The sequence below is a fragment of the Eubalaena glacialis genome, unplaced genomic scaffold (assembly GCF_028564815.1).
Source record: "Eubalaena glacialis isolate mEubGla1 unplaced genomic scaffold, mEubGla1.1.hap2.+ XY scaffold_353, whole genome shotgun sequence".
Classification (NCBI taxonomy): Eukaryota; Metazoa; Chordata; class Mammalia; order Artiodactyla; family Balaenidae; genus Eubalaena; species Eubalaena glacialis.
In genome coordinates, this window is record NW_026871306.1 from 222,926 (window position 1) to 244,847 (window position 21,922).

General features: G+C 62.8%; 15 non-coding genes across 15 annotated transcripts; 9 read left to right on the forward strand and 6 right to left on the reverse strand.

The window, feature by feature from the left end:
* Positions 1-2,263: 2,263 nt before the first annotated feature.
* On the reverse strand, positions 2,264-2,334 carry TRNAG-GCC (transfer RNA glycine (anticodon GCC)). Its single transcript has one exon. It is a non-coding gene; the product is annotated as a tRNA-Gly (tRNA).
* A 1,681-nt stretch (positions 2,335-4,015) lies between these two features.
* On the reverse strand, positions 4,016-4,098 carry TRNAL-CAG (transfer RNA leucine (anticodon CAG)). The gene has a single exon. It is a non-coding gene; the product is annotated as a tRNA-Leu (tRNA).
* A 578-nt stretch (positions 4,099-4,676) lies between these two features.
* Positions 4,677-4,748, forward strand: TRNAD-GUC (transfer RNA aspartic acid (anticodon GUC)). Its single transcript has one exon. It is a non-coding gene; the product is annotated as a tRNA-Asp (tRNA).
* Positions 4,749-5,595: 847 nt separating this feature from the next.
* On the forward strand, positions 5,596-5,667 carry TRNAG-UCC (transfer RNA glycine (anticodon UCC)). Its single transcript has one exon. It is a non-coding gene; the product is annotated as a tRNA-Gly (tRNA).
* A 278-nt stretch (positions 5,668-5,945) lies between these two features.
* Positions 5,946-6,017, forward strand: TRNAE-CUC (transfer RNA glutamic acid (anticodon CUC)). The gene has a single exon. It is a non-coding gene; the product is annotated as a tRNA-Glu (tRNA).
* Positions 6,018-10,151: 4,134 nt separating this feature from the next.
* Positions 10,152-10,222, reverse strand: TRNAG-GCC (transfer RNA glycine (anticodon GCC)). The gene has a single exon. It is a non-coding gene; the product is annotated as a tRNA-Gly (tRNA).
* A 1,673-nt stretch (positions 10,223-11,895) lies between these two features.
* Positions 11,896-11,978, reverse strand: TRNAL-CAG (transfer RNA leucine (anticodon CAG)). Its single transcript has one exon. It is a non-coding gene; the product is annotated as a tRNA-Leu (tRNA).
* A 578-nt stretch (positions 11,979-12,556) lies between these two features.
* Positions 12,557-12,628, forward strand: TRNAD-GUC (transfer RNA aspartic acid (anticodon GUC)). The gene has a single exon. It is a non-coding gene; the product is annotated as a tRNA-Asp (tRNA).
* An 847-nt stretch (positions 12,629-13,475) lies between these two features.
* TRNAG-UCC (transfer RNA glycine (anticodon UCC)) lies at positions 13,476-13,547 on the forward strand. Its single transcript has one exon. It is a non-coding gene; the product is annotated as a tRNA-Gly (tRNA).
* Positions 13,548-13,825: 278 nt separating this feature from the next.
* TRNAE-CUC (transfer RNA glutamic acid (anticodon CUC)) lies at positions 13,826-13,897 on the forward strand. The gene has a single exon. It is a non-coding gene; the product is annotated as a tRNA-Glu (tRNA).
* Positions 13,898-18,031: 4,134 nt separating this feature from the next.
* Positions 18,032-18,102, reverse strand: TRNAG-GCC (transfer RNA glycine (anticodon GCC)). Its single transcript has one exon. It is a non-coding gene; the product is annotated as a tRNA-Gly (tRNA).
* A 1,681-nt stretch (positions 18,103-19,783) lies between these two features.
* Positions 19,784-19,866, reverse strand: TRNAL-CAG (transfer RNA leucine (anticodon CAG)). Its single transcript has one exon. It is a non-coding gene; the product is annotated as a tRNA-Leu (tRNA).
* Positions 19,867-20,444: 578 nt separating this feature from the next.
* On the forward strand, positions 20,445-20,516 carry TRNAD-GUC (transfer RNA aspartic acid (anticodon GUC)). The gene has a single exon. It is a non-coding gene; the product is annotated as a tRNA-Asp (tRNA).
* Positions 20,517-21,360: 844 nt separating this feature from the next.
* On the forward strand, positions 21,361-21,432 carry TRNAG-UCC (transfer RNA glycine (anticodon UCC)). The gene has a single exon. It is a non-coding gene; the product is annotated as a tRNA-Gly (tRNA).
* A 278-nt stretch (positions 21,433-21,710) lies between these two features.
* TRNAE-CUC (transfer RNA glutamic acid (anticodon CUC)) lies at positions 21,711-21,782 on the forward strand. The gene has a single exon. It is a non-coding gene; the product is annotated as a tRNA-Glu (tRNA).
* Positions 21,783-21,922: the final 140 nt, after the last annotated feature.

The following is a 21,922-nucleotide window of genomic DNA, read 5'->3' on the forward strand; positions in this document are numbered from 1 at the left end:
TATTGTTAATCAACTCTTCTTCTTAAACCACGAGTACTAGTACTTATAAGTAAGTAAGTAAGTAAATAAATAAAAACAACGACCAAAATAAACAGGAGAAACATGAGCCATCAGATGATCCAGCAATCCCCGTCGTGGGTACACATCCGCCAAAGAGAAAAACTGTTGTTTGAAGAGATCCACGCACCCCCGTGTTTGCAGCAGCACTGTGTGCCGCAGCCAAGACATAGAAAAAACCCATGTGCCCGTCAACAGTTGGCTGACAGGAAAAGATGCGGTATATATGTACTGTGGAATATTACTCAGCCATTTCAGAAAACGAAATATTGCCATTTGCCACAATAAGGATGGTCCTAGAGAACATTACACTTAGCGAAGTAAGTCTGACAGAGAAGCACAAACATACGTGGAATCTAAAACATAATAGAAAAGAAGGTATGTGCAAAAGAGAAACAGACTCACAGACATAGGAAACACACTGATGGTTCCCCGAGGAGAACGGGAGGGGTGGAGGCATAAATTAGGAGCTGCGATGAACAGATACACCGTACTTCATATAAAAGACATAAGCAACAAGGATTTCCAGAATAACACCGGGAATGATATTCAATATCCTGTAGTAAACTGTAATGGAAAGCAATCTGAAACAATATTAGACATGGAAGACAGTATCCGCTTTGCTGTGCACCTGAAACTAACTCAATATCGTTAATCAACTTTTCTTCCAAAATTACAGCTACTAGTTCTTATAAGTAAATGAATAAGTAAATATTAAATGCATAAATAAAAACAACACACTAAATAAATAGGTGGAATACGAGCTCCCATATGATCCAGCCCTCCCCATCGTGGGTACACATCGGCAAAGGAGAGAAACTGTCATTTGCAGAGATCCATGCACCCCCACGTTCACAGCAGCACTACGGGCCACAGCCAAGACATGGACAAAACCCAAGTGCCCATCAACCGATGGCTGGCACAGGAAGACGTGGTACGTATGTACTGTGGAATATTACTCAGCCATACAAAAGAGTGAGATATTGCCATTTGCACCGATAAGGATGGACCTAGAGTATACTCCACTTAGCGACGTAAGTCAGGCAGAGAAGCACAAAGATATGTGGAATCTAAACCGTACTACAAACGGATGTATGTGCCAAAGAGCAACGGACTCACAGACATGGAAAACACACTGTTCGTTACCCAAGGGGAAAGTGTAGGGCAGGGAAGAATCCGGAGCTGCGATTAACAGAGGGGAAATACTATACATAAAGCACAGAAGCAACAAGGATTTGCCGTACAGCACAGGGAACTGTATTCATATGTCGTGATAACGTATAATGGAAAATAACCTGGAAAAGGACATATAACTGAATCACTTGGCTGTACACCTGAAAGTAACCCAGTATTGTAAATCAACCGTACTGCTACGAAAAGGAGACGAAGACGAAGGGGGAAAAAAGGAGGGCAACGGGACAGAGGCAAGGGCAGGATCCTTGACAACGTAGGATTTGGAAAGGATCGGGGGAAAAGTGGGGAGATAGGGGGTGGGATGGGGGTGTCTGTGGGAGTAGGGTGGAGGCTGAGGTGGTGGTGCCGGTGGTGCTGTCCCGAGGGCTGACGCTGTTGGTGGGAGCAGAGGTTCAGGGGAGGGGGTGGTGTTTGTCGTGCTGATGGTGGTGGTGGCAGTAGTGGTGGAGGAGCGGGCCGGTGTTGGAAACGTATTTCTGTCGAGGGTCAGAACATGAATCTAGAGTGCAGTCTGCGATGATAGTGTGGACTTCTTTTTGAACTCCTCGTGCAAGTGGACGCTTTGGGGACTCTCCAGGAAAATGGGATGTATCACTCCCAGAGGTGGCAACTTCCTTGCTCCTGGTTGTGCAAACATAGTATAACTTTCGCAGTGCGGGCAGAGTGAGGCAGAGAGCTTGGAAACGTGGCGAAAGGTGAAGAGGTTGGGCTGTGCGGGTGCCAGTGTGGGGTGTTCCTTACAGCGAGAAGCGTGACACAAGCGGGGTCGGGGTAAGGACGAGAGCAAGGACAAGGAAGGGGTCTGGGCGTAAGAGTGGCTGAGCCCGCAAGGTGTCAGGTCCTGGAGGCGTGGCTCCCGGGTGTGTGTGGGGTGGGGGCGTCTGCGTGGGAAGGACAGGGGCCGGAAGGTGCGGTGGTGAGCGAGCTGTTGCAGGACCGGTGCCTTGAGTGTGGCAGCGGGGAAGCCCAGCTCCGCTGTGGGGCTGCGGGAACCAAAAGGGGACGCTGCGGCTGCATGGGCCGGGAATCGAACCCGGGCCTCCCGCGTGGCAGGCGAGAATTCTACCACTGAACCACCCATGCACCGATGGCCGCCGGCGCCCGGCGCTGCCCCAGCGGCGCTCGCCGCCAACCGCCGGACCCTGGTCACTGCTCGCCCCGTGGGCATGTGCTCCATTTGAGCAGGAGGCCGACGGGCCACCTGAATGAGAGGCTCCGGGCACGCTGGCGACCCCAGGGCGCGAGGCGGTCGGAAGCACCGAGGGACGAGGGACGGAGGGACGCAGGCGTGCTCGGCCCGTCCCGCGCTTTCTCTGCCGTCCACGGCCGCCGCGAGACTGTCGGTGTCGCCAGAGGAAGCCAGGAGCCGAAGCGGCCTGGCCCGCGCCCGAATCCCAGTCAGGGCAGGCGAGGCGTGGCCGCTGCGGCTGAGCGCCGACGTTCCTCTCAGCAGCCGCCCGGCCCCGACGCACAGCCCCTCTGGCGGCTGGCTTTCTTGCTGGTGCGGGGCGTGCGAGGGCGGGCGGGGGCAGGGATCGGAGCTCGGGGCTGTGCAGGGACCGCGAGCGTGGGAGATGGACACCGGGCACCGCCGCCGCCGCCGCCGCCGCCGCCGCCGCCGTCGCCGAGCGGCGCTCAGGCCACAAGACCAAAGGTGTCTGAGCCTCGCTTCTGCGCTCTGGCCCACCCCTCTCCCGCGGGGTCCCGCTCTGCTGCGTTGGTTGTGAGGAGAAGCACTTGGGCAGACTGGCTGCTGGCTCGCGGACAGCCCGGTGAGGGAGGGAGCGCGCCAGGGTGTGGTTGGGTCCGGCCGGAGCAGCGGCTTCCCCGAGGGACTTGCGCTGTGGCGCCGAGGTGGGTGGCCCGGGCTGGGGGCCGGACGTCTGTGGTGGGTGACAGGGCATCCAGGGCTTCCGCTCACTACTCACTGGAGCACCGTTCCCGGGAGCGACTCCTGCGCCAGGCCCCGTGCAGGGAGGGCCCCCTGTTGGCTGGCCAGCAGGAGGCTGGGCTGCACGCGGCCCGGCAGGCAGGCAGGCAGGCAGGCAGGCAGGCAGGCAGGTAGGCAGGTGTGGTCCGGCCAAGGTCCCAAGGCGAAAAAGCACCGAGGGCACGCACCACAGGCCGGCAAGACGGTGTGGCTGTGGAGGGAATGGAATGGGCAGGCGGGCCGTTGGGGCTGGCGGGAAGGACAGGATGTTGGAAAGAGGGAGAGCTGCTGGTGGCGGAAGTGGAAGAAAGGCTGTGAGAGCGAGTCCGCTGTTCACCGGGCCGAAGTCGGAGGGCGGGCCAGGCGTGGACGGGCTTTCCACACGCGGCCGTTCTGCGTGTGGCGGTGGGGGCGGGGTGGAGCGTGGGAGTGGGAGTGGGAGGGAGGGACGAAGGCAGGCAGGCAGGCAGGCAGGCAGGCAGGCAGGCAGGCAGGCAGGAAAACCAGCAGCAGCAGCAGCAGCCGCAAGCAGGTGAGGAAAGATGGGCTGCGAAGGACTGAAGGTTTTTCTGGTGGGGGTGCAGGTAGGAGGGGGCTTAGGAGCTGGCCCCTGGGGAGGGCGTTTGTCCGGAAAGCCAGTCGCCGGAGGGTTCCTAGTGCGCCGTTTCTGCCAGGCCCGCGGCCGTGGCTGAGAAGGTCCCGCGTCTGAGAGGCGTGGATGTCCGGGCCGGAGTTTGGAGAGGCCGCAAGAGTGCAGGGCGCGAACGGACTGGAAGGCAGTAAAGCGCTGCCATAGGGCCGGGTGCGTTTGTCGGGCGGGCCAAAAGGCTGGCTTGTCAGGAGTGGGATTCGAACCCACGCCTCCAGGGGAGACTGCGACCTGAACGCAGCGCCTTAGACCGCTCGGCCATCCTGACGGCGGGCCTGGGCGTGCGCGTGGCCGCTGGGCTGGCTGGGACCCGACGCGACGCGAACCCCGGTGCCCTTGGCGGGGCGCGGTGCTCCGCGCCAGGCGCGCGGCCGTCTGGGTGAGCGACAGAACGGGCGCGCGGCGGCCGACGGGGAGCACGGCCAGACGACGCGCCTGGCTGCGCCGCGGTGGCGCCCTCGCCCACCCCTGGCCCCGGACGCAGCCGGGCCGCGTCGGGCCAGCCCCTGCCGCCGACCCCCACCCGCGCGTCTCCTCGCCGGCCATGGCCCGGCGCGCGCCCACCCCCTCCTCGCAGCCTTGCTTTCCGTCTCGGGCCCCCTCCACCCGGCGCGATCCCCGCGTCGGAGGCAGTAGGCAGCGCGCACTCGGAGTTTTCAGGGCCACGCGGGTCCGGGTCCCTGTCGGGGTCGGGGGCTGCTGCTTTGGAGGACGCGGTTGGTGTGGCGTTGGGTCGGGTCGGGTCGGGCACGAGCCGGGCGCCCGTGGTGGGCAGGGGGCCGGAGGGCAGGGGGAGGCGTCGGCAGGCAGCCCGAGAGCGGCCGGGCGCGGGGGCGGTGGCCGCCGTCCTCGTTAGTATAGTGGTGAGTATCCCCGCCTGTCACGCGGGAGACCGGGGTTCGATTCCCCGACGGGGAGGCAACACGCCCTCTTTTGGTGGCTGGCGCCGCTCTCTGTCCTGCCGCCTGGCTCCCAAGGGCCCTTCTTCTCCTCCCTCCGCCCTCCGCCCTCCAGCGAGGCGCAGGGCGCCAGCGCGTGCCCAGCCTGCCCACCCTCGCCCCCCTCCAGCCACCCAGCCCTTCCTCCTCGCCGGGCGCTCAGTCGCCAGGGCCGAGCGACGGCCTCCTCTGGACCCCACAAGCGCCCGATGACATTGCGGCCCGCCCCAAGTGGCTGTCTCAGGGGGCTCCTTGCGTCGCGACGCACAGCTGCGCAGCTATGCACAGCGGCATAGGTGCACAGCTGCCGGGACGGGTGGGAGGCGGATGAGTGCCGTCCCCCTGTCGGTGCGGGGAGTGGCCTGGCCCAGCGCCCGGTGGAGAAGGGCTTTGGCGAGCCGGGGGCTGGAAGACGCGTGCCCCGGGGGCGGGGGCGGGCCGCGGCGTGGAGCGGAGGGCCCTGGAGCAGCAAGGCAGCGAGAGCGCCCCCCTGAGGCGGTCGGGCCGGTGGCCGAGGGCAGCTTCGTAGGGCTGGCGCGGGTGGGGCGCCGGGGAGCCTTGGTGGCGCCTGTGACGTCACAGAGCTGCCGGCCGGCGGGGCGTCGGGGCAGGGCTGCTCCAAGCGGCGGCTGCGGCGGCGGCGGCGGCTGAGGAGGAGGAGGAGGAGGAGGACGAGGAGGAGGACGAGGAAGAGAAAGGGGAGTAGGAGGAGGAAGAGAAGGAGGAGGAGGAGGAGGAGGAGGAGGAGGAGGAGGAGAAGGCGGCGGCGACGAGAGTGCGCTCGGGCGAGCCCGGTGCCGGCGTCTCGGGGCGGCCCGGGCTGTGCAGCGTTGGTGGTATAGTGGTGAGCATAGCTGCCTTCCAAGCAGTTGACCCGGGTTCGATTCCCGGCCAACGCAGCGGGCTGACCTTTTACCGAGCTCCACGGGCGGCCGGCCGGCCGGGGGCCTGTGAGGGAGAGCTGGGAGCAGGGAGCTAGCTGGCCCCAGCGGCTTTTCTTGTGTGTGCGAGAAGCAGGCGCGCAGTGTTCTGAGGGCGCTGCAAGCAGGAAGGACGGTAGGACACGTGGATTGCCAGGGGCGGCGCGTGGCTGGACTTGGAAAGGCCGGGTCTTGGCGCCAAGGTGGCGCCGAGCGGGTGCTATGGGTCCAGCAGGAGCAGTGGTAGAGCCTGACGCTCCCTGGTGGTCTAGTGGTTAGGATTCGGCGCTCTCACCGCCGCGGCCCGGGTTCGATTCCCGGTCAGGGAAGCCTTTCTTCTGCCTCTCTACCTCCCACCGTCCACATCCCACTTTTAGGCCACGCTTGCTCCGCGGCCTCGGCGCCCCGACAAGAGCCGCCCGGTGCCCTGCACCTCCAGCCCAAGCCCTGCCAGGCAACCTCCACCCTCCCTCCCCGGCCAAACCTTTTGGCCGCACTGGCGCGCGCCCACTCGAGGCCTTCGACGTCCCGTGTCTTCCTTTTCGGACGCTTGCCTCAGCCCCAAACACGAGTGGCCGGGGCCGCGCCTCTCGCCGCCGTGGCCGTGGCCACGAGCAAACGCCCCCGCCTGTGTCTGGACTCTCCATCAGCACTGCTTTTCCCCCACGGCGACAGCGGCGGCAGCGCCGACGGCGACGGCGGTGTCACACGCGGTGCCTTCTAACAAAGCCGGATCCCCTGTGGAAAGGAGCACCGGTGGGCAGACGGGTGCTTCGCACCACCGCAGCAGGTTTCCTGAACGCCCTTGCCGGTGCCGTGGGGGTGGCTGACAGTGTGGGATGAAGGTGTTTGTGGCCGCGGTCGGTGGCCACCCCACGCGGGTTAGGGAACGGAGCAGAAGGACCCCATGGAGAGAGGGCGGCGGTGGGCCGCGTGCTGGGAGGTGCGAGGAAGGGCCTGGGGTGTCTGGGTGGAGCGCGGGCAGGAGCGGGAGGTGTTGGGCTGGCGGGGACCTGGCCCGGGAGAGCGGCTGGCCACTCAGGCAGGGGCTCAGCAGAAGCTTGGGGGTGGTGGCAGCACCTGGCCCGGCACGTGTGTACGGGTGGGTCAGATCAGGGGCCGGGGTGGGCCTGGAGTAGGAGTGCGTCTGAGGAGCACTGGCGGAAGTGAGACTTCCGGGCAGGACATGTGACAGTCGGGCCTGGGATACAAGGGGAAGGTGGCGGGGAGAGGGGTCCGAGCCGGCAGGCTGGGGGGAAGGGCGGGGTGTGTGAGTGGGCTGTGGGGCGAGGAAGACGGTGGGAGAGGACCCCTTCGCGGTGGGGTGGCGGGTGAGCGCGCCAGACTGGTGTGCTGTGCGGCAAGGTGGTCAGGCTAACCAGTGGGTTGGGACTGGGGGCGGTGGGTAGGAGGCAGGCAAGAGAAGAGCAGAAACGGAGCGCGCCTCAGGGGCTAGGCGGGGTCCGAATGGGGTGGGGGCATTCTACTGCCCCAGAGACATATACATCACCTCTCATCGGGAGAAACCATCCGGTCTCAGGTGTGTGTGGCGGCGGGGGTGGGGGGAGGAGGGGTTGAGGTTGAAAGAGGCCAAAGGAGAGGTCCCCTATGATCCAGCAATCCCACTCCTGGGTACGTACCCGGCAATGACGAAACAAGAGTGCAAAAAGGCACAAGCACCTCCACGTTCACAGCGGCACTATTTGCAGTAGCCAAGACACGGGAAAAAACCCAAGTGCCCGTCAACGGGTGGCTAGTACAAGAAGAGGTGGTATATATGTACTATGGGATATTACTCAGCCATTAATAAAAAAGAATGAAATATTGCCATTTGCCGCAACAAGAATGCTCCCAGAGAATATTACACTTAGTGAAGTAGGTCCGACAGAGAAGCACAAAGATATGTGGAATCTAAAAAGTACTACCAATGAATCTATGTGCAAAACAGAAACAGACTCACAGACCTAGAAGACACAGTGATGGTTACCCGAGGTAAAAAGGAGGGGTGGAGGGATAAATTAGGAGCTCGATGAACAGATACACAGTACTTCATATAAAGGAGATAAGCAACAAGGATTTCCAGAATAACGCAGGGAGTGATAGTCAATATCCTGCAATAACCTGTAGTGGAAATCAATCTGAAACAATATTAGACATGGAAAACAGTATCCCCCTTGCTGTACACCTGAAACTAACTCAATATTGTTAATCAACTCTTCTTCTTAAACCACGAGTACTAGTACTTATAAGTAAGTAAGTAAGTAAATAAATAAAAACAACGACCAAAATAAACAGGAGAAACATGAGCCATCAGATGATCCAGCAATCCCCGTCGTGGGTACACATCCGCCAAAGAGAAAAACTGTTGTTTGAAGAGATCCACGCACCCCCGTGTTTGCAGCAGCACTGTGTGCCGCAGCCAAGACATAGAAAAAACCCATGTGCCCGTCAACAGTTGGCTGACAGGAAAAGATGCGGTATATATGTACTGTGGAATATTACTCAGCCATTTCAGAAAACGAAATATTGCCATTTGCCACAATAAGGATGGTCCTAGAGAACATTACACTTAGCGAAGTAAGTCTGACAGAGAAGCACAAACATACGTGGAATCTAAAACATAATAGAAAAGAAGGTATGTGCAAAAGAGAAACAGACTCACAGACATAGGAAACACACTGATGGTTCCCCGAGGAGAACGGGAGGGGTGGAGGCATAAATTAGGAGCTGCGATGAACAGATACACCGTACTTCATATAAAAGACATAAGCAACAAGGATTTCCAGAATAACACCGGGAATGATATTCAATATCCTGTAGTAAACTGTAATGGAAAGCAATCTGAAACAATATTAGACATGGAAGACAGTATCCGCTTTGCTGTGCACCTGAAACTAACTCAATATCGTTAATCAACTTTTCTTCCAAAATTACAGCTACTAGTTCTTATAAGTAAATGAATAAGTAAATATTAAATGCATAAATAAAAACAACACACTAAATAAATAGGTGGAATACGAGCTCCCATATGATCCAGCCCTCCCCATCGTGGGTACACATCGGCAAAGGAGAGAAACTGTCATTTGCAGAGATCCATGCACCCCCACGTTCACAGCAGCACTACGGGCCACAGCCAAGACATGGACAAAACCCAAGTGCCCATCAACCGATGGCTGGCACAGGAAGACGTGGTACGTATGTACTGTGGAATATTACTCAGCCATACAAAAGAGTGAGATATTGCCATTTGCACCGATAAGGATGGACCTAGAGTATACTCCACTTAGCGACGTAAGTCAGGCAGAGAAGCACAAAGATATGTGGAATCTAAACCGTACTACAAACGGATGTATGTGCCAAAGAGCAACGGACTCACAGACATGGAAAACACACTGTTCGTTACCCAAGGGGAAAGTGTAGGGCAGGGAAGAATCCGGAGCTGCGATTAACAGAGGGGAAATACTATACATAAAGCACAGAAGCAACAAGGATTTGCCGTACAGCACAGGGAACTGTATTCATATGTCGTGATAACGTATAATGGAAAATAACCTGGAAAAGGACATATAACTGAATCACTTGGCTGTACACCTGAAAGTAACCCAGTATTGTAAATCAACCGTACTGCTACGAAAAGGAGACGAAGACGAAGGGGGAAAAAAGGAGGGCAACGGGACAGAGGCAAGGGCAGGATCCTTGACAACGTAGGATTTGGAAAGGATCGGGGGAAAAGTGGGGAGATAGGGGGTGGGATGGGGGTGTCTGTGGGAGTAGGGTGGAGGCTGAGGTGGTGGTGCCGGTGGTGCTGTCCCGAGGGCTGACGCTGTTGGTGGGAGCAGAGGTTCAGGGGAGGGGGTGGTGTTTGTCGTGCTGATGGTGGTGGTGGCAGTAGTGGTGGAGGAGCGGGCCGGTGTTGGAAACGTATTTCTGTCGAGGGTCAGAACATGAATCTAGAGTGCAGTCTGCGATGATAGTGTGGACTTCTTTTTGAACTCCTCGTGCAAGTGGACGCTTTGGGGACTCTCCAGGAAAATGGGATGTATCACTCCCAGAGGTGGCAACTTCCTTGCTCCTGGTTGTGCAAACATAGTATAACTTTCGCAGTGCGGGCAGAGTGAGGCAGAGAGCTTGGAAACGTGGCGAAAGGTGAAGAGGTTGGGCTGTGCGGGTGCCAGTGTGGGGTGTTCCTTACAGCGAGAAGCGTGACACAAGCGGGGTCGGGGTAAGGACGAGAGCAAGGACAAGGAAGGGGTCTGGGCGTAAGAGTGGCTGAGCCCGCAAGGTGTCAGGTCCTGGAGGCGTGGCTCCCGGGTGTGTGTGGGGTGGGGGCGTCTGCGTGGGAAGGACAGGGGCCGGAAGGTGCGGTGGTGAGCGAGCTGTTGCAGGACCGGTGCCTTGAGTGTGGCAGCGGGGAAGCCCAGCTCCGCTGTGGGGCTGCGGGAACCAAAAGGGGACGCTGCGGCTGCATGGGCCGGGAATCGAACCCGGGCCTCCCGCGTGGCAGGCGAGAATTCTACCACTGAACCACCCATGCACCGATGGCCGCCGGCGCCCGGCGCTGCCCCAGCGGCGCTCGCCGCCAACCGCCGGACCCTGGTCACTGCTCGCCCCGTGGGCATGTGCTCCATTTGAGCAGGAGGCCGACGGGCCACCTGAATGAGAGGCTCCGGGCACGCTGGCGACCCCAGGGCGCGAGGCGGTCGGAAGCACCGAGGGACGAGGGACGGAGGGACGCAGGCGTGCTCGGCCCGTCCCGCGCTTTCTCTGCCGTCCACGGCCGCCGCGAGACTGTCGGTGTCGCCAGAGGAAGCCAGGAGCCGAAGCGGCCTGGCCCGCGCCCGAATCCCAGTCAGGGCAGGCGAGGCGTGGCCGCTGCGGCTGAGCGCCGACGTTCCTCTCAGCAGCCGCCCGGCCCCGACGCACAGCCCCTCTGGCGGCTGGCTTTCTTGCTGGTGCGGGGCGTGCGAGGGCGGGCGGGGGCAGGGATCGGAGCTCGGGGCTGTGCAGGGACCGCGAGCGTGGGAGATGGACACCGGGCACCGCCGCCGCCGCCGCCGCCGCCGCCGCCGCCGTCGCCGAGCGGCGCTCAGGCCACAAGACCAAAGGTGTCTGAGCCTCGCTTCTGCGCTCTGGCCCACCCCTCTCCCGCGGGGTCCCGCTCTGCTGCGTTGGTTGTGAGGAGAAGCACTTGGGCAGACTGGCTGCTGGCTCGCGGACAGCCCGGTGAGGGAGGGAGCGCGCCAGGGTGTGGTTGGGTCCGGCCGGAGCAGCGGCTTCCCCGAGGGACTTGCGCTGTGGCGCCGAGGTGGGTGGCCCGGGCTGGGGGCCGGACGTCTGTGGTGGGTGACAGGGCATCCAGGGCTTCCGCTCACTACTCACTGGAGCACCGTTCCCGGGAGCGACTCCTGCGCCAGGCCCCGTGCAGGGAGGGCCCCCTGTTGGCTGGCCAGCAGGAGGCTGGGCTGCACGCGGCCCGGCAGGCAGGCAGGCAGGCAGGCAGGCAGGCAGGCAGGTAGGCAGGTGTGGTCCGGCCAAGGTCCCAAGGCGAAAAAGCACCGAGGGCACGCACCACAGGCCGGCAAGACGGTGTGGCTGTGGAGGGAATGGAATGGGCAGGCGGGCCGTTGGGGCTGGCGGGAAGGACAGGATGTTGGAAAGAGGGAGAGCTGCTGGTGGCGGAAGTGGAAGAAAGGCTGTGAGAGCGAGTCCGCTGTTCACCGGGCCGAAGTCGGAGGGCGGGCCAGGCGTGGACGGGCTTTCCACACGCGGCCGTTCTGCGTGTGGCGGTGGGGGCGGGGTGGAGCGTGGGAGTGGGAGTGGGAGGGAGGGACGAAGGCAGGCAGGCAGGCAGGCAGGCAGGCAGGCAGGCAGGAAAACCAGCAGCAGCAGCAGCAGCCGCAAGCAGGTGAGGAAAGATGGGCTGCGAAGGACTGAAGGTTTTTCTGGTGGGGGTGCAGGTAGGAGGGGGCTTAGGAGCTGGCCCCTGGGGAGGGCGTTTGTCCGGAAAGCCAGTCGCCGGAGGGTTCCTAGTGCGCCGTTTCTGCCAGGCCCGCGGCCGTGGCTGAGAAGGTCCCGCGTCTGAGAGGCGTGGATGTCCGGGCCGGAGTTTGGAGAGGCCGCAAGAGTGCAGGGCGCGAACGGACTGGAAGGCAGTAAAGCGCTGCCATAGGGCCGGGTGCGTTTGTCGGGCGGGCCAAAAGGCTGGCTTGTCAGGAGTGGGATTCGAACCCACGCCTCCAGGGGAGACTGCGACCTGAACGCAGCGCCTTAGACCGCTCGGCCATCCTGACGGCGGGCCTGGGCGTGCGCGTGGCCGCTGGGCTGGCTGGGACCCGACGCGACGCGAACCCCGGTGCCCTTGGCGGGGCGCGGTGCTCCGCGCCAGGCGCGCGGCCGTCCGGGTGAGCGACAGAACGGGCGCGCGGCGGCCGACGGGGAGCACGGCCAGACGACGCGCCTGGCTGCGCCGCGGTGGCGCCCTCGCCCACCCCTGGCCCCGGACGCAGCCGGGCCGCGTCGGGCCAGCCCCTGCCGCCGACCCCCACCCGCGCGTCTCCTCGCCGGCCATGGCCCGGCGCGCGCCCACCCCCTCCTCGCAGCCTTGCTTTCCGTCTCGGGCCCCCTCCACCCGGCGCGATCCCCGCGTCGGAGGCAGTAGGCAGCGCGCACTCGGAGTTTTCAGGGCCACGCGGGTCCGGGTCCCTGTCGGGGTCGGGGGCTGCTGCTTTGGAGGACGCGGTTGGTGTGGCGTTGGGTCGGGTCGGGTCGGGCACGAGCCGGGCGCCCGTGGTGGGCAGGGGGCCGGAGGGCAGGGGGAGGCGTCGGCAGGCAGCCCGAGAGCGGCCGGGCGCGGGGGCGGTGGCCGCCGTCCTCGTTAGTATAGTGGTGAGTATCCCCGCCTGTCACGCGGGAGACCGGGGTTCGATTCCCCGACGGGGAGGCAACACGCCCTCTTTTGGTGGCTGGCGCCGCTCTCTGTCCTGCCGCCTGGCTCCCAAGGGCCCTTCTTCTCCTCCCTCCGCCCTCCGCCCTCCAGCGAGGCGCAGGGCGCCAGCGCGTGCCCAGCCTGCCCACCCTCGCCCCCCTCCAGCCACCCAGCCCTTCCTCCTCGCCGGGCGCTCAGTCGCCAGGGCCGAGCGACGGCCTCCTCTGGACCCCACAAGCGCCCGATGACATTGCGGCCCGCCCCAAGTGGCTGTCTCAGGGGGCTCCTTGCGTCGCGACGCACAGCTGCGCAGCTATGCACAGCGGCATAGGTGCACAGCTGCCGGGACGGGTGGGAGGCGGATGAGTGCCGTCCCCCTGTCGGTGCGGGGAGTGGCCTGGCCCAGCGCCCGGTGGAGAAGGGCTTTGGCGAGCCGGGGGCTGGAAGACGCGTGCCCCGGGGGCGGGGGCGGGCCGCGGCGTGGAGCGGAGGGCCCTGGAGCAGCAAGGCAGCGAGAGCGCCCCCCTGAGGCGGTCGGGCCGGTGGCCGAGGGCAGCTTCGTAGGGCTGGCGCGGGTGGGGCGCCGGGGAGCCTTGGTGGCGCCTGTGACGTCACAGAGCTGCCGGCCGGCGGGGCGTCGGGGCAGGGCTGCTCCAAGCGGCGGCTGCGGCGGCGGCGGCGGCTGAGGAGGAGGAGGAGGAGGAGGACGAGGAGGAGGACGAGGAAGAGAAAGGGGAGTAGGAGGAGGAAGAGAAGGAGGAGGAGGAGGAGGAGGAGGAGGAGGAGGAGGAGAAGGCGGCGGCGACGAGAGTGCGCTCGGGCGAGCCCGGTGCCGGCGTCTCGGGGCGGCCCGGGCTGTGCAGCGTTGGTGGTATAGTGGTGAGCATAGCTGCCTTCCAAGCAGTTGACCCGGGTTCGATTCCCGGCCAACGCAGCGGGCTGACCTTTTACCGAGCTCCACGGGCGGCCGGCCGGCCGGGGGCCTGTGAGGGAGAGCTGGGAGCAGGGAGCTAGCTGGCCCCAGCGGCTTTTCTTGTGTGTGCGAGAAGCAGGCGCGCAGTGTTCTGAGGGCGCTGCAAGCAGGAAGGACGGTAGGACACGTGGATTGCCAGGGGCGGCGCGTGGCTGGACTTGGAAAGGCCGGGTCTTGGCGCCAAGGTGGCGCCGAGCGGGTGCTATGGGTCCAGCAGGAGCAGTGGTAGAGCCTGACGCTCCCTGGTGGTCTAGTGGTTAGGATTCGGCGCTCTCACCGCCGCGGCCCGGGTTCGATTCCCGGTCAGGGAAGCCTTTCTTCTGCCTCTCTACCTCCCACCGTCCACATCCCACTTTTAGGCCACGCTTGCTCCGCGGCCTCGGCGCCCCGACAAGAGCCGCCCGGTGCCCTGCACCTCCAGCCCAAGCCCTGCCAGGCAACCTCCACCCTCCCTCCCCGGCCAAACCTTTTGGCCGCACTGGCGCGCGCCCACTCGAGGCCTTCGACGTCCCGTGTCTTCCTTTTCGGACGCTTGCCTCAGCCCCAAACACGAGTGGCCGGGGCCGCGCCTCTCGCCGCCGTGGCCGTGGCCACGAGCAAACGCCCCCGCCTGTGTCTGGACTCTCCATCAGCACTGCTTTTCCCCCACGGCGACAGCGGCGGCAGCGCCGACGGCGACGGCGGTGTCACACGCGGTGCCTTCTAACAAAGCCGGATCCCCTGTGGAAAGGAGCACCGGTGGGCAGACGGGTGCTTCGCACCACCGCAGCAGGTTTCCTGAACGCCCTTGCCGGTGCCGTGGGGGTGGCTGACAGTGTGGGATGAAGGTGTTTGTGGCCGCGGTCGGTGGCCACCCCACGCGGGTTAGGGAACGGAGCAGAAGGACCCCATGGAGAGAGGGCGGCGGTGGGCCGCGTGCTGGGAGGTGCGAGGAAGGGCCTGGGGTGTCTGGGTGGAGCGCGGGCAGGAGCGGGAGGTGTTGGGCTGGCGGGGACCTGGCCCGGGAGAGCGGCTGGCCACTCAGGCAGGGGCTCAGCAGAAGCTTGGGGGTGGTGGCAGCACCTGGCCCGGCACGTGTGTACGGGTGGGTCAGATCAGGGGCCGGGGTGGGCCTGGAGTAGGAGTGCGTCTGAGGAGCACTGGCGGAAGTGAGACTTCCGGGCAGGACATGTGACAGTCGGGCCTGGGATACAAGGGGAAGGTGGCGGGGAGAGGGGTCCGAGCCGGCAGGCTGGGGGGAAGGGCGGGGTGTGTGAGTGGGCTGTGGGGCGAGGAAGACGGTGGGAGAGGACCCCTTCGCGGTGGGGTGGCGGGTGAGCGCGCCAGACTGGTGTGCTGTGCGGCAAGGTGGTCAGGCTAACCAGTGGGTTGGGACTGGGGGCGGTGGGTAGGAGGCAGGCAAGAGAAGAGCAGAAACGGAGCGCGCCTCAGGGGCTAGGCGGGGTCCGAATGGGGTGGGGGCATTCTACTGCCCCAGAGACATATACATCACCTCTCATCGGGAGAAACCATCCGGTCTCAGGTGTGTGTGGCGGCGGGGGTGGGGGGAGGAGGGGTTGAGGTTGAAAGAGGCCAAAGGAGAGGTCCCCTATGATCCAGCAATCCCACTCCTGGGTACGTACCCGGCAATGACGAAACAAGAGTGCAAAAAGGCACAAGCACCTCCACGTTCACAGCGGCACTATTTGCAGTAGCCAAGACACGGGAAAAAACCCAAGTGCCCGTCAACGGGTGGCTAGTACAAGAAGAGGTGGTATATATGTACTATGGGATATTACTCAGCCATTAATAAAAAAGAATGAAATATTGCCATTTGCCGCAACAAGAATGCTCCCAGAGAATATTACACTTAGTGAAGTAGGTCCGACAGAGAAGCACAAAGATATGTGGAATCTAAAAAGTACTACCAATGAATCTATGTGCAAAACAGAAACAGACTCACAGACCTAGAAGACACAGTGATGGTTACCCGAGGTAAAAAGGAGGGGTGGAGGGATAAATTAGGAGCTCGATGAACAGATACACAGTACTTCATATAAAGGAGATAAGCAACAAGGATTTCCAGAATAACGCAGGGAGTGATAGTCAATATCCTGCAATAACCTGTAGTGGAAATCAATCTGAAACAATATTAGACATGGAAAACAGTATCCCCCTTGCTGTACACCTGAAACTAACTCAATATTGTTAATCAACTCTTCTTCTTAAACCACGAGTACTAGTACTTATAAGTAAGTAAGTAAGTAAATAAATAAAAACAACGACCAAAATAAACAGGAGAAACATGAGCCATCAGATGATCCAGCAATCCCCGTCGTGGGTACACATCCGCCAAAGAGAAAAACTGTTGTTTGAAGAGATCCACGCACCCCCGTGTTTGCAGCAGCACTGTGTGCCGCAGCCAAGACATAGAAAAAACCCATGTGCCCGTCAACAGTTGGCTGACAGGAAAAGATGCGGTATATATGTACTGTGGAATATTACTCAGCCATTTCAGAAAACGAAATATTGCCATTTGCCACAATAAGGATGGTCCTAGAGAACATTACACTTAGCGAAGTAAGTCTGACAGAGAAGCACAAACATACGTGGAATCTAAAACATAATAGAAAAGAAGGTATGTGCAAAAGAGAAACAGACTCACAGACATAGGAAACACACTGATGGTTCCCCGAGGAGAACGGGAGGGGTGGAGGCATAAATTAGGAGCTGCGATGAACAGATACACCGTACTTCATATAAAAGACATAAGCAACAAGGATTTCCAGAATAACACCGGGAATGATATTCAATATCCTGTAGTAAACTGTAATGGAAAGCAATCTGAAACAATATTAGACATGGAAGACAGTATCCGCTTTGCTGTGCACCTGAAACTAACTCAATATCGTTAATCAACTTTTCTTCCAAAATTACAGCTACTAGTTCTTATAAGTAAATGAATAAGTAAATATTAAATGCATAAATAAAAACAACACACTAAATAAATAGGTGGAATACGAGCTCCCATATGATCCAGCCCTCCCCATCGTGGGTACACATCGGCAAAGGAGAGAAACTGTCATTTGCAGAGATCCATGCACCCCCACGTTCACAGCAGCACTACGGGCCACAGCCAAGACATGGACAAAACCCAAGTGCCCATCAACCGATGGCTGGCACAGGAAGACGTGGTACGTATGTACTGTGGAATATTACTCAGCCATACAAAAGAGTGAGATATTGCCATTTGCACCGATAAGGATGGACCTAGAGTATACTCCACTTAGCGACGTAAGTCAGGCAGAGAAGCACAAAGATATGTGGAATCTAAACCGTACTACAAACGGATGTATGTGCCAAAGAGAAACGGACTCACAGACATGGAAAACACACTGTTCGTTACCCAAGGGGAAAGTGTAGGGCAGGGAAGAATCCGGAGCTGCGATTAACAGAGGGGAAATACTATACATAAAGCACAGAAGCAACAAGGATTTGCCGTACAGCACAGGGAACTGTATTCATATGTCGTGATAACGTATAATGGAAAATAACCTGGAAAAGGACATATAACTGAATCACTTGGCTGTACACCTGAAAGTAACCCAGTATTGTAAATCAACCGTACTGCTACGAAAAGGAGACGAAGACGAAGGGGGAAAAAAGGAGGGCAACGGGACAGAGGCAAGGGCAGGATCCTTGACAACGTAGGATTTGGAAAGGATCGGGGGAAAAGTGGGGAGATAGGGGGTGGGATGGGGGTGTCTGTGGGAGTAGGGTGGAGGCTGAGGTGGTGGTGCCGGTGGTGCTGTCCCGAGGGCTGACGCTGTTGGTGGGAGCAGAGGTTCAGGGGAGGGGGTGGTGTTTGTCGTGCTGATGGTGGTGGTGGCAGTAGTGGTGGAGGAGCGGGCCGGTGTTGGAAACGTATTTCTGTCGAGGGTCAGAACATGAATCTAGAGTGCAGTCTGCGATGATAGTGTGGACTTCTTTTTGAACTCCTCGTGCAAGTGGACGCTTTGGGGACTCTCCAGGAAAATGGGATGTATCACTCCCAGAGGTGGCAACTTCCTTGCTCCTGGTTGTGCAAACATAGTATAACTTTCGCAGTGCGGGCAGAGTGAGGCAGAGAGCTTGGAAACGTGGCGAAAGGTGAAGAGGTTGGGCTGTGCGGGTGCCAGTGTGGGGTGTTCCTTACAGCGAGAAGCGTGACACAAGCGGGGTCGGGGTAAGGACGAGAGCAAGGACAAGGAAGGGGTCTGGGCGTAAGAGTGGCTGAGCCCGCAAGGTGTCAGGTCCTGGAGGCGTGGCTCCCGGGTGTGTGTGGGGTGGGGGCGTCTGCGTGGGAAGGACAGGGGCCGGAAGGTGCGGTGGTGAGCGAGCTGTTGCAGGACCGGTGCCTTGAGTGTGGCAGCGGGGAAGCCCAGCTCCGCTGTGGGGCTGCGGGAACCAAAAGGGGACGCTGCGGCTGCATGGGCCGGGAATCGAACCCGGGCCTCCCGCGTGGCAGGCGAGAATTCTACCACTGAACCACCCATGCACCGATGGCCGCCGGCGCCCGGCGCTGCCCCAGCGGCGCTCGCCGCCAACCGCCGGACCCTGGTCACTGCTCGCCCCGTGGGCATGTGCTCCATTTGAGCAGGAGGCCGACGGGCCACCTGAATGAGAGGCTCCGGGCACGCTGGCGACCCCAGGGCGCGAGGCGGTCGGAAGCACCGAGGGACGAGGGACGGAGGGACGCAGGCGTGCTCGGCCCGTCCCGCGCTTTCTCTGCCGTCCACGGCCGCCGCGAGACTGTCGGTGTCGCCAGAGGAAGCCAGGAGCCGAAGCGGCCTGGCCCGCGCCCGAATCCCAGTCAGGGCAGGCGAGGCGTGGCCGCTGCGGCTGAGCGCCGACGTTCCTCTCAGCAGCCGCCCGGCCCCGACGCACAGCCCCTCTGGCGGCTGGCTTTCTTGCTGGTGCGGGGCGTGCGAGGGCGGGCGGGGGCAGGGATCGGAGCTCGGGGCTGTGCAGGGACCGCGAGCGTGGGAGATGGACACCGGGCACCGCCGCCGCCGCCGCCGCCGCCGCCGCCGCCGTCGCCGAGCGGCGCTCAGGCCACAAGACCAAAGGTGTCTGAGCCTCGCTTCTGCGCTCTGGCCCACCCCTCTCCCGCGGGGTCCCGCTCTGCTGCGTTGGTTGTGAGGAGAAGCACTTGGGCAGACTGGCTGCTGGCTCGCGGACAGCCCGGTGAGGGAGGGAGCGCGCCAGGGTGTGGTTGGGTCCGGCCGGAGCAGCGGCTTCCCCGAGGGACTTGCGCTGTGGCGCCGAGGTGGGTGGCCCGGGCTGGGGGCCGGACGTCTGTGGTGGGTGACAGGGCATCCAGGGCTTCCGCTCACTACTCACTGGAGCACCGTTCCCGGGAGCGACTCCTGCGCCAGGCCCCGTGCAGGGAGGGCCCCCTGTTGGCTGGCCAGCAGGAGGCTGGGCTGCACGCGGCCCGGCAGGCAGGCAGGCAGGCAGGCAGGCAGGCAGGCAGGTAGGCAGGTGTGGTCCGGCCAAGGTCCCAAGGCGAAAAAGCACCGAGGGCACGCACCACAGGCCGGCAAGACGGTGTGGCTGTGGAGGGAATGGAATGGGCAGGCGGGCCGTTGGGGCTGGCGGGAAGGACAGGATGTTGGAAAGAGGGAGAGCTGCTGGTGGCGGAAGTGGAAGAAAGGCTGTGAGAGCGAGTCCGCTGTTCACCGGGCCGAAGTCGGAGGGCGGGCCAGGCGTGGACGGGCTTTCCACACGCGGCCGTTCTGCGTGTGGCGGTGGGGGCGGGGTGGAGCGTGGGAGTGGGAGTGGGAGGGAGGGACGAAGGCAGGCAGGCAGGCAGGCAGGCAGGCAGGCAGGCAGGCAGGCAGGAAAACCAGCAGCAGCAGCAGCAGCCGCAAGCAGGTGAGGAAAGATGGGCTGCGAAGGACTGAAGGTTTTTCTGGTGGGGGTGCAGGTAGGAGGGGGCTTAGGAGCTGGCCCCTGGGGAGGGCGTTTGTCCGGAAAGCCAGTCGCCGGAGGGTTCCTAGTGCGCCGTTTCTGCCAGGCCCGCGGCCGTGGCTGAGAAGGTCCCGCGTCTGAGAGGCGTGGATGTCCGGGCCGGAGTTTGGAGAGGCCGCAAGAGTGCAGGGCGCGAACGGACTGGAAGGCAGTAAAGCGCTGCCATAGGGCCGGGTGCGTTTGTCGGGCGGGCCAAAAGGCTGGCTTGTCAGGAGTGGGATTCGAACCCACGCCTCCAGGGGAGACTGCGACCTGAACGCAGCGCCTTAGACCGCTCGGCCATCCTGACGGCGGGCCTGGGCGTGCGCGTGGCCGCTGGGCTGGCTGGGACCCGACGCGACGCGAACCCCGGTGCCCTTGGCGGGGCGCGGTGCTCCGCGCCAGGCGCGCGGCCGTCTGGGTGAGCGACAGAACGGGCGCGCGGCGGCCGACGGGGAGCACGGCCAGACGACGCGCCTGGCTGCGCCGCGGTGGCGCCCTCGCCCACCCCTGGCCCCGGACGCAGCCGGGCCGCGTCGGGCCAGCCCCTGCCGCCGACCCCCACCCGCGCGTCTCCTCGCCGGCCATGGCCCGGCGCGCGCCCACCCCCTCCTCGCAGCCTTGCTTTCCGTCTCGGGCCCCCTCCACCCGGCGCGATCCCCGCGTCGGAGGCAGTAGGCAGCGCGCACTCGGAGTTTTCAGGGCCACGCGGGTCCGGGTCCCTGTCGGGGTCGGGGGCTGCTGCTTTGGAGGACGCGGTTGGTGTGGCGTTGGGTCGGGTCGGGTCGGGCACGAGCCGGGCGCCCGTGGTGGGCAGGGGGCCGGAGGGCAGGGGGAGGCGTCGGCAGGCAGCCCGAGAGCGGCCGGGCGCGGGGGCGGTGGCCGCCGTCCTCGTTAGTATAGTGGTGAGTATCCCCGCCTGTCACGCGGGAGACCGGGGTTCGATTCCCCGACGGGGAGGCAACACGCCCTCTTTTGGTGGCTGGCGCCGCTCTCTGTCCTGCCGCCTGGCTCCCAAGGGCCCTTCTTCTCCTCCCTCCGCCCTCCGCCCTCCAGCGAGGCGCAGGGCGCCAGCGCGTGCCCAGCCTGCCCACCCTCGCCCCCCTCCAGCCACCCAGCCCTTCCTCCTCGCCGGGCGCTCAGTCGCCAGGGCCGAGCGACGGCCTCCTCTGGACCCCACAAGCGCCCGATGACATTGCGGCCCGCCCCAAGTGGCTGTCTCAGGGGGCTCCTTGCGTCGCGACGCACAGCTGCGCAGCTATGCACAGCGGCATAGGTGCACAGCTGCCGGGACGGGTGGGAGGCGGATGAGTGCCGTCCCCCTGTCGGTGCGGGGAGTGGCCTGGCCCAGCGCCCGGTGGAGAAGGGCTTTGGCGAGCCGGGGGCTGGAAGACGCGTGCCCCGGGGGCGGGGGCGGGCCGCGGCGTGGAGCGGAGGGCCCTGGAGCAGCAAGGCAGCGAGAGCGCCCCCCTGAGGCGGTCGGGCCGGTGGCCGAGGGCAGCTTCGTAGGGCTGGCGCGGGTGGGGCGCCGGGGAGCCTTGGTGGCGCCTGTGACGTCACAGAGCTGCCGGCCGGCGGGGCGTCGGGGCAGGGCTGCTCCAAGCGGCGGCTGCGGCGGCGGCGGCGGCTGAGGAGGAGGAGGAGGAGGAGGACGAGGAGGAGGACGAGGAAGAGAAAGGGGAGTAGGAGGAGGAAGAGAAGGAGGAGGAGGAGGAGGAGGAGGAGGAGGAGGAGAAGGCGGCGGCGACGAGAGTGCGCTCGGGCGAGCCCGGTGCCGGCGTCTCGGGGCGGCCCGGGCTGTGCAGCGTTGGTGGTATAGTGGTGAGCATAGCTGCCTTCCAAGCAGTTGACCCGGGTTCGATTCCCGGCCAACGCAGCGGGCTGACCTTTTACCGAGCTCCACGGGCGGCCGGCCGGCCGGGGGCCTGTGAGGGAGAGCTGGGAGCAGGGAGCTAGCTGGCCCCAGCGGCTTTTCTTGTGTGTGCGAGAAGCAGGCGCGCAGTGTTCTGAGGGCGCTGCAAGCAGGAAGGACGGTAGGACACGTGGATTGCCAGGGGCGGCGCGTGGCTGGACTTGGAAAGGCCGGGTCTTGGCGCCAAGGTGGCGCCGAGCGGGTGCTATGGGTCCAGCAGGAGCAGTGGTAGAGCCTGACGCTCCCTGGTGGTCTAGTGGTTAGGATTCGGCGCTCTCACCGCCGCGGCCCGGGTTCGATTCCCGGTCAGGGAAGCCTTTCTTCTGCCTCTCTACCTCCCACCGTCCACATCCCACTTTTAGGCCACGCTTGCTCCGCGGCCTCGGCGCCCCGACAAGAGCCGCCCGGTGCCCTGCACCTCCAGCCCAAGCCCTGCCAGGCAACCTCCACCCTC